Source organism: Jaculus jaculus, chromosome 5 (genome assembly GCF_020740685.1).
Source record: "Jaculus jaculus isolate mJacJac1 chromosome 5, mJacJac1.mat.Y.cur, whole genome shotgun sequence".
NCBI lineage: Eukaryota > Metazoa > Chordata > Mammalia > Rodentia > Dipodidae > Jaculus > Jaculus jaculus.
In genome coordinates, this window is record NC_059106.1 from 104,839,905 (window position 1) to 104,853,367 (window position 13,463).

General features: G+C 39.6%; 1 pseudogene; it reads left to right on the forward strand.

Moving 5' to 3' along the window:
* The first annotated feature begins 915 nt into the window (after nucleotides 1-915).
* On the forward strand, nucleotides 916-2,379 carry LOC101617488 (annotated as a pseudogene).
* The last annotated feature ends 11,084 nt before the right edge of the window (nucleotides 2,380-13,463 follow it).

Sequence of the window (13,463 nt, forward strand, 5' to 3'; positions counted from 1 at the left end):
CTAAGGACCCCAGTCCAAGGCTCCATTCCCCAAGACCCACTTTAGCCAGATGCACAAGGGGGCGTTTGCAGTGGCTGGAGGCTGTGGCCTGCCCATTCTTTCTCCCTCCCTCCCTCTCTCTCTCTCTCTATGCCTCTTTCTCTCTGTGTCGCTCTCAAATAAATAAATAAAAATAATAAACAAAAAATTTAAAAAACAACCAGCCTGACAAGATGTACACACCTGTGCAATGGTGGCACTCAGCCTATGTGGGTAATCAATTGCTTTCTGATTGGCTAAGAGATCCACTCACTGGAAAGGAACCCATATCTGGAACTGAGAACCTAGTCCAAATCCTGTGGAGGCCCAAATTATGGACTACAACAAGAAGCTCCCCTAGTTTTTGGCCTTGATAACCTGTGCCAGGGTGATGGCGGCAGACACTGAAGATACTCAAAATGTACCAGAGCAAAAATCCAGAAGCTCCTGAGAGCTCAACACTAAAGCAGACTTAAAACACATCCACCATAGCTCAGGGAATTTTGTGAAAGAGGGGAGAGAAAGATTATAAGAGCCACAGAGTGGGAGGGAATACCCAGAGGTATCTACCCCCTGCCCCCCACAATGACAGACTACTGCTTTCACAACTCATAACTCACAACCCCATGGTGAACACTAGTAATCCCATTGAAGAGGGACCTCAGTGGAATGAGGGCAAGGAGAAGAAAAATGATGGTACTAGCACATGACTTGTCCATACAGTTTCTACTTAAGATGGCCCATGAAGCCCCAGCCTCACCACTGTGGTGCTGCCCAGGCCCTGGGAGTGCCCCTGCTGAGGAGGCAGCTGACACAGAGTGGGTTGTGAAGAGGCACTTGGTCGGAGTGGTGGGAGCAGGGCTGCAGGGCCTTTCTTGAAGAGAGCTTGGAGGGTACTTCCCTCTCTGAATAATTGATAGTTTTGGCAGTGAAGAGATGGCTGACAGTGTTAAAACCTTTCTTCAGGGCTGGAGAGATGGCTTAGTGGCTAAGTGCTTGCCTGTGAAGCCTAAGGACCCCGGGTTGAGGCTCAATTCCCCAGGACCCACGTTAGCCAGATGCACAAGGAGGCACACGTGTCTGGGGTTTGTTTGCAGTGGCTGGAGGCCCTGACGTGCCCATTCTCTCTCTCTGCCTCTTTCTCTCTCTGTCTGTCACTCTCAAATAAGTAAATAAAAATGAACAAAAAAAATTTTAAAAAAATACCTTTCTTCAGGACCTTGGCAGGGGAATCAAAGACTCCATCTGGAGCATTTTCCCCATCTTAAATTTAGATGCTCAAATCCAACAAAAGAGAGAAGAGCAGCTTCAAAGAAGGGCAAGAAGCATTCTGGCACAGAGGAGAGTCTACAGCACAGAGTGAAAACAGGAGAGTGAGCCACTCATTGTTAGTCAATTTTTCCAGTGTTGTGCTTAGGATGTGGAGCATTCTGATTCAGTTTCCTTTTATTTTACCAAGTGCTTATTCTTGTGCTTCAGTCAGTAACAGCCTGGATCATCGGTGACCCATCGCTCCATGGGGATGTCTGGTCATGGCTGGACTTCTTCCTCACTCCATTTTAGTGCTCTTTGGGTGCTCTCACTGTTTGTGCTTAGAAAAGTTGTGAAAGCCGTTTGTTTTCAACACATAGCTGAGCTGGCATTTGAGGTATCAGGGGGGAAGCCTCATCCATTCCCTAGTGTCAGCAAAATAATTGCTGACATGCTGTGCAACCTTCTGCTGCAGCCTCTTTTCCAATCCATCTAGTTGGTCATCTGGTTCAGCTGCTGCATATGTCACTTCTTTACTCACTGTACTGCTTCGAGTATTGTTGTTTCACTAAAGGAATTCAAATGGACTAGTGATCATCAAACATAGAAAGGAATTGACCTGACTACTTTGGATTTGGCTTGCCCTTGGTGTTCCTCACAGCAATGCAGTACTCCTACATTATCGGTGGTTGCCTCTTCTCTGTCCTGTTTCCTTCATTTATCATCAGCACCAATGAAGCAAAGACTCCTGGGAAAGCATGCCTTGTCCAGCTGTGGGCCTCTTCTCCTTGGTGGTCTTTTTGTTTTGTTTTGTTTTATAAGGTTGGGTCTTGCTGTAGTCCAGGCTGACCTTGAATTCACTATGGAGTCTCAGGTTGGCCTCGAACTCACAACTATCCTCCTACCTCTGCCTCCCAAGTGCTGGGGTTAAAGGTGTGAGCACCATAAAGGTGTGAGCACCATGCCCAGCTCTTGGTGGTCTTCTTAAGCAACAAACTATTCCACAAGACAGTCTACCTGTGGCCAGCCCTGAGCAGCTCAACCTCCTCAGAGAAGTTCCCCTCACAGCATCCATCTCCTGAAAAAATGAAGGCTGCTGGAGGCCACTGAGTCCCCTGCTTTCCAAAGGAGATGGGTGGGATTGGATGGAGGCTGTGGCAGCTCTTTTCTCTGTTCTCCTTTCCCTGCCAGGAAAGGTGGAACCTGCTGCCAAGGATCCTGTACATAATCCCTTCTCTTTGAGGAATTGGAATCTTTGTTTCTGGTGCACACGAGGAAAAATCTTCCTGACACCAGTATGTGGAGTTTTACCACCACCGTGAGTCTAAAAGGATCACAGGTTTTCCAGCTGTTCTTTAGCATTTGCCAGTCCCCATGCTTGGACTAATTTGAATACTTGGATTTGCTCCCTGTGCCATTACTTTCCCACCTCTCTTTGCTGCCTTCCAGCACCCTTGGATAAATGGGTTTTGTAATTCTAACTGTTGTATTTTGTGAATTTGTTGTTGTTGTTTTCCTGTGAAGGACATACATTGGATTTGGGAGGTGAAGGAGTATCTCAATTACTCCTGCTGACTCCTTTTCTTGTTTCTTGTAACTCAGATTAGGTTTTGGTCTCTCTCTACTGAAAAAAAAAAAAAAAAACTTTCTTCACTGGTACAGTCCACACTAACTTCCAGAAACAAGTGACTAAGATCCACATGGTCACATTTTTTTCCAGCAATTGCCCCATTTCTCAGTACTCACTTTTCTACTGCAGTTCCTTTATCATTGTTGAGACAAAATACCTCAACAGAAGTATCTTAAGGAATGAAAAAGACTATTCTCAGCCTCCATTTGTGTGTGTGTGCATGTGCACACACACATGCACAGAAATATGTGGGTGGTGTGGTGTATGTGACATGTGTGAAGTGTGTGGGGTGTATGTGTATATATGTGTACAGATGCACATGCTCCCTTTGCATGCATGAGGAAGCCACAGCTTCTGTCCACGAACCCCAGTGATTCTACAGTCTCTACCCCTCCACCCCCATATAGTGGGATTATAGATATGCTGGCCACATCCAGCTTTTTACATGGGTTCCAGCAAGTTGTACTTGGCAGTCTGTGGCCTGATAAGCCTTTATTCTTAAACAGCAAGCAACTTAACCACTGAGTTATGTTCGTTCCTCATCCTTCAGCTTATAGTTTTGAGGGGAAAGTAGGGAAATCATAGAAGGAGTATGAAGCTACATCACATTGTCCTAGCATCAAGGAGGAAATAGAGAGTAATGAATGTTTCTACTCAGCTGCTTTCTTATTTTTATTCAATCAATTATCCTAGCCAATAGAATGATGCTGCCTACAGTTACAATGGTGATAAGTCCTTTAAACCTAGTCTAAAAAATTCTTACATAGATAAGCATTTTTTCCCATGGTTATGCAAAATCTTGTCAAGTTGAAAACCACAGATTAACCATTGCAGAAAATAAGTTTGGCTTTTGTTCTCTTGCTTCTGAAGCTTCATCAACATGTGTACCTCAGTGTGACTGAGGGCAGGTGTTTTTAGAGAGCAAAGCACTCGAGGATAGTGATGGAGGCATGCAGTGCCTTCCTCATTTATGTAGAACACATATCCATGACAAGTGATCATTTGAACCAAGTATTTGATGTAAAATAAGTGCTTTTTCACTTTTTTAAAAAAAATATTTATTTATTTGCAGGCAGAGAGAGAAGAGACAGAATGGGTGTGCCAGGGCTGCAGATGAACTCCAGATTCAAGCACCACTTTGTGCATCTTACTGTGCATGTGTGTTGAGGAATCAAACCCAAGTCATTAGGTTTTGCAGGCAGATGCCTTACCGGGTGAGCCATCCCTCCAGCCCTGCTTCTTCTCTTTTAATTTTCTGTTGCAAGCACACAAAGGACTGAAGGATGCCACCAACACTCTGGGTCTTCTTTCTAATTTTTCCAAACATACCAAATAGGAACTACCCAATTTGTCTTTTCCTAAAGCTATTTTCCCACTTTAAAATTGATCATAGCTTACTCCATTTTTCTTCTATTTAGGTAGAAGTTCAGAACAGCAGCACTCCATGTTCCTGACAGCAGCTACTGTGTGGGTTCCAGTGCTTTCCCTTATCAAAATCGTCTGAAAAGAGGAGCTTCTATAACCAAAAGTAATAGTAGCATTAATATATTGATATGAACATTAAGTAAAGTGCTTTCAGAGCTGTTTGGTGAGAATAGTATATGCATTTAGCCAGACAAGACCAGGCTTTATACCCATAAGGCTCATTACCTCCCCTGCCATAGACTTTTGATTAGGTTTGCAGTACCAGGCATGTATTCCCTCCCATAGAGCATGCCTTCAGTCCAATTAGAGAGAAGTTGGTTTCTCCCAGAACAAACATGCCACTGAGGCACCCATTTAATCACTATTAAGGCCTGTCTGGCCAACAAGAGGCTTCCAGTGTCCACTGTTTTCACCACTGATGACTTATATCTCCTATAGGGCTGCATACAGTGCAGCCTTTTCCAGCTTACAGGTGGTTGGTCTACAGGGAGAAGGTTTCCAACTCAGCCCCAGCTTGATTTCTCAGTGACCTTACTGCCAACGCATGTGAAATCTTCAGCAATAGGATCTTACCATCTGTTTCTCATGGGAAACCAAAGGCCTTGGCAAAAGCCTGTAATGGAAGCAACAGGGACCTCCCTGGCCAACAACTCACTGAAAGGTATCACATTCCTGGCACTGAAAATTTTCTAGTCTCAACATATGGCTTCTGGATGTGCCATTATCTAAAAGAGTAGGCTTTCATATGTCTTATCCAGAATATCTTGAATTTTGAATCTCCCCTCACTCTTCTTTTACTCAATCTCTTCCCTTGATCTTCCTTAGGCTGTTCCACTCCCTATAATCTGTTCTTCTACTTCCATATATACAATACTATACATTCTTCTACTTACATATATACAATACTATCCCCTTAAGTCCTTTTCTCTCGTCCTTCCCTTATAGCCTTTTTCTAGCTCACTGGCTTCTGCTACTGATTTGTGGTTCCAGCTGTAACTGCCTGGATTAACATCTGGGTCCTTTATTCTGTTCCACTGATCTGTTCCATGTCTGTCTTTGTGCCAGTACCATGCTGATTTTGTTACTATGGCTCTGTAATATAGCTTGAAACCAGGTATGGTGATACCACCAGCCTTATTTTTGTTGCTCAAAATTATTTTGGCTATTCAAGGTTTTCTGTGCTTCCATATGAATTTTAGGATTGTTTTTCAATTTCTGTGAAGAATGTCATTGGAATTTTAATGACAATTGTGTTAACTGTGCATATTACCTTTGGTAAGATTGACATTTCGACAATATTGATTCTTCCAATCCAAGAACATGAGATGTCTTTCCATGTCCTATTGTCTTCTGAAATTTCTCACTTGAGAGAGTTTTAAAGTTCCCATTGTAGAGATCCTTCACTTCCTTAGTTAGGTTTATTCCAAGGTAATTTTGTTTTGTTTTGGTTTTTTTGGTTTTTTGAGGTAGGGTCTCACTCTGGTCCAGGCTGACCTGGAATTAACTCTGTCATCTCAGGGTGGCCTTGAACTCATGGCAATCCTCCTACCTCTGCCTCCCAAGTGCTGGGATTAAAGGTGTGCACCACCACGCCCGGCTCAAGGTAATTTTTTTTAATGACTTGTGCATGGGAAAGATTCCCTGATTTCATACTCCACAGGTTTGTTGTATATAGGAAAGCTACTGATTTCTGTGTGTTTGTTTTGTATCTTGATATGTTGCTAAAAGTATTTATCAGTTCTAACAGTTTGCTGGAGAGTAGAGTCTTTGGGGACCTTTATGTATAACATCATATCATCTGAAAATAATGATAATTTGATCTCTTTCTTTCCAATTTGTACCCCTTTTATGAGTGTCTCTTGCCTTATTGCTATATCTAAGACTTCCAGTACTATATTAAATAAAAGAGCAGACCATGGTCACCCTTGTCTTGTTCCTGAATTTAGTGGAAAAGCTTTAAGTTTTTCCCCATTTAATATTATGTTGGCTTTAGGTTTGTCATAAATAGCCTTTATTGTGTTGAGATATGTTCCTTCTATTCCCAGTTTCTATAGGATTTTTACCATGTAGGGATGTTGGATTTTGTCAAATGCTTTTTCTGCATCTATTGAGAGGACCATGTGATTTTTGTCCTTCAGTCCATTTATATAGTGTATTACATTTGTCAATTTGTGTATGTTAAACCATGCCTGATTCTCTGGGATAATATCTGCTTGGTGTGAATAATCTTTCCAATATATTCTTGTATTTTGTTTGCCAATATTTTGTTCAGAATTATTTTGCATTTATGTTCATGAAGGAGATTGCTCTGTAATTTGCTTTTACTGTTCTGTCTTTGTCTGGTTTTGGTATCAGGGTGATGCTGGCTTTGTAGGAGAAGTTCAGTAGAATTTATTCCTTTTCTATTTTATGGAAAAGTTTCAGAAGTAGTGGTGTTAGTTCTTCCCTGAAGGTATGGTAAAATTCACCAGTGAATCCAACTGGGCCTGGACTTTTCTTAGTTGGGAGACTTTTTATAACTATTTGGATCTCTGTACTTGTTATAGGTCTACTTTAATGGTTTATCTCATCTTGATTTAATTTTGGTTGGTTATATGAATCAAGGAAACCATCCATTTCTTTCAGATTTTCAAACTTAGAGGCATATATATTCTTAAAGTATGTCCTTATGATTTTATGAACTTCTTTGTTATCCGTTATAATGGTTCCTTTTTTATCTCCAATTTTATTAATTTTTGTCTCTTCTCTAGTTCTTCTAGTCAGATTTGCTAAGGGTTTATCAATCTTGGTTATTTTTTCTAAGAACCAACTCTGTTTTATTGATATTTTGAAATATTTTTGGTATCTATTTCATTAATTTCTGCTCTAAACTTTATTGTTTCTTCCCATCTACTGATTTTTGGTTTGCCTTGTTCTTCTTTTGCCATAACCTTAATGTGAAGCATTAAATTGCTTATTTGTTAACTCTTTAATTTCTTAATATAGGCACTTACAGCTATAAATTTCCCTCTTAGGACTGCCTTCATTGTGTCCCAAAGATTCTAGTATGTTATATTCTCATCATTTGAGTCTATGAATTTATTGAGTTCCTTTTTTGATTTCTTCAATGACCCACTCATCCTTCAATAGTGTACTGTTTAGTCTCCATGGATTTTTGTATGCTCTGTAGTTTAGTTTTTCTATCTGTTGATTTGTAGTTTAATGCCATTGTGGTCAGATAGAGTACAAGGGATTATTTCAATTTTCCTGTATTTGTTAAGATTTGCCTTGTGTCCTAATTTATGGCCTATTTTGGAGAATTCCCATGTATTTTCAGCAGCATTTGGATGGAGTGTTCTGTAGATATGTGTTAACTCCATCTGTTCCATGAAATCATTTAATCCAGATTTTTCTCTTTTTATTTTTGCCAGGAAGACCTATCAATTGATAAAAGTGGGGTATTAAAAGTCACCCACTACAAATATATTGGAATTATCTGTGACCTTAAGTCTAATAGTGCATTTTGCTGTGGTTCTGCTAAAATCCCTCTCTAGGATGGTTTGTCATGACTCCTCTGCCACCATCTTACTCCAAAGTCCAACCTCATACTTCTTTTTATTTTTTTATTAGTAATGTATATAGTGTATATACAGCCATGATGATACCACCATTGTCCCCCCACCCTTCAGATTCTGGGTGTTGCATTGTGGGGTAGCCATCAGTTATGGGGGACAAGGCAATGTCCCTGTACATAATGACCCAATTTATGGCTCTAACAATCTTTCCATCCCCTCTTCCATGAATTTCCCTGAGCCATGTTGGATTCATTTTAGGTCTATTTTAGTGACAGAAATTCTTGGGAATCTCTGTGTCTCTGGATATCTGATTTGGAAGGAGATGAGTACTCTCTGTATCTATCTCCTTCACCCTTGTGCTGATACCAGGCTCACCCAGAAAGCATTTCTTGCTCATTACCCCACTAACTCTAATTCTATGGCTTCAGCTGGTGCCCTGGTGGTGTGCGATGAGCTGATTCTCTTAAGTTCTGTGTCCATCTGAAAAAGAGAAAGAAATTTTCCAATGGAGAGTGAGGTCAGTGCAATATACATGGATACCCATTATTATTATAGAGAGAATTTAATAGGTGTAGGCCCTCTTGTAACTCACTGTTGGTGGGAGCTTGATATTGGAGAGCGGACTCATTTTTGGATATGGTTCTGACTTGTTTCCCCATTCCAAATATGGATTCCATTCCACTGAGTTGGATCCATTAGCCAAATCAAGAGAAGTTGGTAACCCACCATGGCTTTGTGGCACTATTGCACTTGTGTGAGCATCACATCAGGTTGATTGCTATTGAGTAGCTTAGATCATGAGTTGTTTAGACAGATGTTGATCATCTTCCCTGAGTCACTCTTGTAACACCTTCTGGCACTAGACATGTTAACTGTCTGGGATTGACTCTCTTCCAGATTCTATTTAGGTAACTCCATGTTCAGTCCCAACAGCATATGCTGTCTTCAGCAGTAGTGTCTTACCACTAACCTTTGGTGGGTCATCAAGTACTCTGAAAAAATTCTGTCTTCTTTTGGGAAAGCTTGTAGGTCTGTCTGATCAACAGCTCATTGTGGATGTTACCCATATGCTGGTACTGGGAGTTACAGGTCAGAGCCAAGGGAGAAGAAGGAAGAAAAATGCAGGTAATATAAAAGACAAAGAGAGAAAAGAGAGAGAGAGAAAAAAAACAGGAGAAGATTGAGAATAGTCTTTATCATACCCTCTCCAGGCCCCTGTGAATCAGGTATTCTCTCTAAGAACCTGATGAAGGTCTGACTTTTTAGTATGTCTTTCAGGGTGTAGGATTTTATGGTACCATTTTCATTTGGGTCCACTTCCCTCTCCCCACCATTACACTCCCCTCTCACCCCCATTCCTATTTTCCAGTCATCAAGATGCTTATTAGGTATGTCAGCATCATGGGCAGATTCCAGTTAGAAGCCACAAATGAGTGAGACCATGCAATGATTATCTTTCTGTGATTGAGTGAGCTTGCTGAGAATGATCTGTTCCAAGTTTGACTATTTTTCTTCAAATTTCATTGTGTCATTTTTCCTTAATGCTGCATAGAATTCCATCATGTAGATATACCACATCTTAGTTATCCATTTGTCTAATGATGGACATCTGGGTTGATTCCAGCTCTTAGCTAATATGAATTGAGCAGCTATAAACATGGTTGAGCAAGTATCTCTGAGCTGAGGTCTGGAGCTTTTAGGGTAAATGCCCAGTACAGGAATAACTGGGTAATGCTACCTCTATATTTATCCTTTTTAGAAGTCTCCATATTTCTTTCCATAGTGGTTGTACCAGCTTGCATTCCCACCAACAATGAATAAGGGTTCTCCACAACCTCACCAGCATTTGTTGTCATTAGGTTTTTTAATATTTGCTGCCTTTACTGGGGTAAGGTGGAATCTTATAGTTGTTTTCATTTGCATTTCCCTGATGATTATGGATGTTGAACATTTTCTTAAATGTCTGATTGCCATTTGTATTTCTTCTGAGAATTCCCTGTGCAGTCCTCTGCCCCATTTTGTAAGGAGGTTGTTTGACTTTTTATTGTTTAGGTTTATGAATTCGTGGTAGATTCTAGAAATTAGGCCTTTGTCTGATGTGTATCTGGCAAAGATTTTCTCCCATTCTGTTGGAAATCTATTGGCTCTGCTTATTGTTTGTTTGTCTGTGAAAAAACTTTTCAGCTTCCTGAGATCCCAATAGTTTCCTGAGCTACTGGGGTTTTATTTAAGAAGTCTTTTCCCATCCCTATAACATGGAAAGTTCCTCCTATTTTTTCTTCCAGGAGTAGCGGAGTTTCCAGTCTTATATTGAGGTCTTTGGTCCATTTGATCTTTATTTTTATGCATGGTGAAATGTGTGGATCAAGTTTCATGTTTCTGTATATGGTTATCCAGTTTTTCCAGTTCCATTTGTTGAAGATGATATCTTTTTTCCAGTCTACATTGTTAGGGCCTTTGTCAGATATCAAGTAGCTGCAGTTACTTGACCCAAAGTCCGGGTCCTCAATTCTGTTCCATTGATTTTATGCCAGCACCATGTTGTTTTTATTACTATGCCTTTGTAGTATAGCTCTTCCACCCCCTCTTCCACAAATTTCCCTGAGCCATGTTGGGTTCATATTATGTCTGCTTAAACATTGAGATCTTGGGAGCCTCTGGTTCTCTGGATATCTAGTTTACTAGGGGTTGAGTGTTCTCTGTGTCTATCTCCATCACCATTGTACTGGTTCCCGGTTCTCCAAGAAAACAGCATTCTTGCATGTTCTCCCAATTATTATTACTGTCAGCTGGGGCCCTTTTGAGGTATGGTGGTATGGTTTACTCCTTAGGATCTGTGTCTATCTAAAAAACAGAAGCAGATTCTCCAACAGAGAGTAAAGTTAGCACCAGGTAAATGTGATAGAGAGAGTTTAATAGGTGTAGGCCCACTTGTAGCCCATGATTGGTCTTTTACCTCCTTGGTTAATGTTGTTCTTTGGGATTTAATTTCATTTTTTATGCTATTGAAAGTGGGGCAATGTCACTTATGTCTTTCTCTGTATCTTTGTCTTGCATATAGAAAGACTGCTGATTTTTGTGCATTTATTTTATATCCTGTTACTTTACTAAAGTAGTTAATCACTTTTATGCATTTTGAGATGGATGTTTTTTGGGTCACTTTTGTACAGAATCATGTCATCTGCAAATAGGGCTAATTTAACTTCATCCTTTCCAAATTATATCCCTTTTATTTCCTTCTCCTATCTTATTGCTTGAGCTAGAAGTTCCACTACTATGTTGAAGAGCAGAGGTGAGAGTGGACATCCCTGTCTTGTTCCTGATCTCAAAGGTAATTCCTTCAGTCTCTCCCCATTAATTATTATTTGGGCTTTAGGATCTTTATATATAGCCTTTATTATGTTCAGCTATAGACCATCCATTCCTATTCTGTCCAAGGTTTTGATCATGAATTAAAGTTGTACTTTGTTAAAGGTCTTTTCTTCATCTATTGAGATGATCATGTGGTTTTCATGTTTAAGCTTATTTATGTGGTGTATTACATTGACAGATTTCCATATGTTGAATCATCCCTGTGTCCCTGGGATGAAGCCTACTTGATCCAGGTGGATAATACTTTTGATGTGCTGTTGAATTTGGTTTGTGAGGATTTTGTTCAGGATCTTTGCATTTAAGTTCATTAGGAAAATAGGTTTATAGTTTTCTTTTCTTGTGGCATCTCTGCCTGGTTTTGTTATTAGGGTGATACTAGCTTCATAAAAGGATTTAGGGAGTTTTCACTGTTCTCTGATTGTGTGCCACAACTTGAGAAAAATTGGTTTCAGTTCTTCCATGAAGGTTTGATAGAATTCAGCTGAGAAGCCTTCTGGTCCTGGACTTTTTCTTTTCAGGGAAGATTTTGATTACCCTTTCAATCTTGGTGTTTGTGACAGGCTTGTTTAGGGGATTAATCTGCTCTGAGTTTAGCTTTGGTAAGTGGTATCTGTCCAGGAATTTATCCACTTCATCCATATTATCCAGTTTAGTGGTGTAGAGGTTTTTGAAGTAAGTCCTGCTTATTCTCCCAATTTCACTTATTTCTGTTGTGATCTTTCCTTTTTCATTTCTAACTATTTAATTTGAAGAATTTCTTTCTTTTTTTGCTGGATCAAATTGGCCAGGGGTTTATTAATCTTTATTTTTTTCAAAGAACCAGCTCTGTTTCATCAATTTTCTTAATTGTCTCCTTAGTTTCCAATTCATTAATTTCTACTCCAATCTTAATTATTTCTTTCTGTCTGAAGCTTTTTGGGTTAGTTCCTTCTTGTTTTCCCAATGCCTTTAGGTGGATGGTTAGGTTATTGGTTTGGGATCTGTCTTTGTTATGAAGGCATTTAATGCAATGAATTTTCCCCTGAGGACTGCCTTCATTGTGTCCCATAAGATTTGGTATGTTGTTTTCTCATTGTCATTCATTTCTATAAATTTTGCAATCTCATTTTTTTTTTGTCCACTACCCACTTACTTTTTAAAAGTGTTTTGTTCAGTTTCCAGGCATTGGTTGGGTTCCTGGCACATTTTTTGTTGTTGATTTCTAACAATAGAGCATTGTGATCTGATTTCAAGCAGGAAATTATATCAATTATATCAATACTCCTAAATATCCATATATTTAGGAGTATTGATATAATTTCCTGCTTGAAATCAGGCAGGCTTTATGACCCAGTATATGATCTATTTTAGAAAGTTCCAATGGGCTGCTGAAAAGAATATGTAATCTGTGTATTTGGGGTAGAATGTTCTGTAGATGTCCATCAGGTCTAACTGATCTATGGTTTTTTGAGCTCTCTTACTTTCCTGTTAATTTTCTATTTGAATGATCTATCTATTGTTGATAGTGGAGTATTGAAGTCCCCAACTATGATGGTGTTGGTGGTTATTTCTGTTTTATTGTCAAGTAGCTTTTGGTTTTTGAATTGTGGTCACCTGTTTGGTGCATAAAGATTAATGATTGGGATATCCTCTTGTTGGATCATTCCCTTGATAAGTAAGAAATGGCCTTCTTTGTCTTTTTTATTACTTTCGGTTTGAGGTATATTTTATCCAAAATAAGTTAGCTATACCTGCTTTCTTCTTATTTCCATTTTCTTGGAATACCATTTTCCATCCTTTCACCCTGAGGAGGTGTCTGTCTTGAGTGGTGAGGTGGGTTTCTTGAAGACAGCAGATTGAGGGGTCTAATTTTCTAATCCACCCTGTTAGCTTATGTCTCTTGATGGGTTAGTTAAGGCCATTAGTATTTAAGGTAATAACTATGAGGTTTGATTTAATACCTGACATATTGTGGTGGTTTATGTAGTTTGGTGTGTTGTTGGCCTTTGTAGTTTTTGTGCCTTCTTGAAGTTTGGTTATTGTGATGTGCTTCTTGTAGGCACTTGAGGTTGGTTATTTGAATCTTCTGTGTGGAACATTCCCTGAAGTACTCTCTGTAGTTTTGGCTTTGTGTTCATATAGTTGTAAAGCTAAGTTTTACTGTGGAAAGTTTTTATTTCATCTTCTATTATGAGAGGTACTTTTGATGTGTAGAGTGATTTGGGTTGGAATAT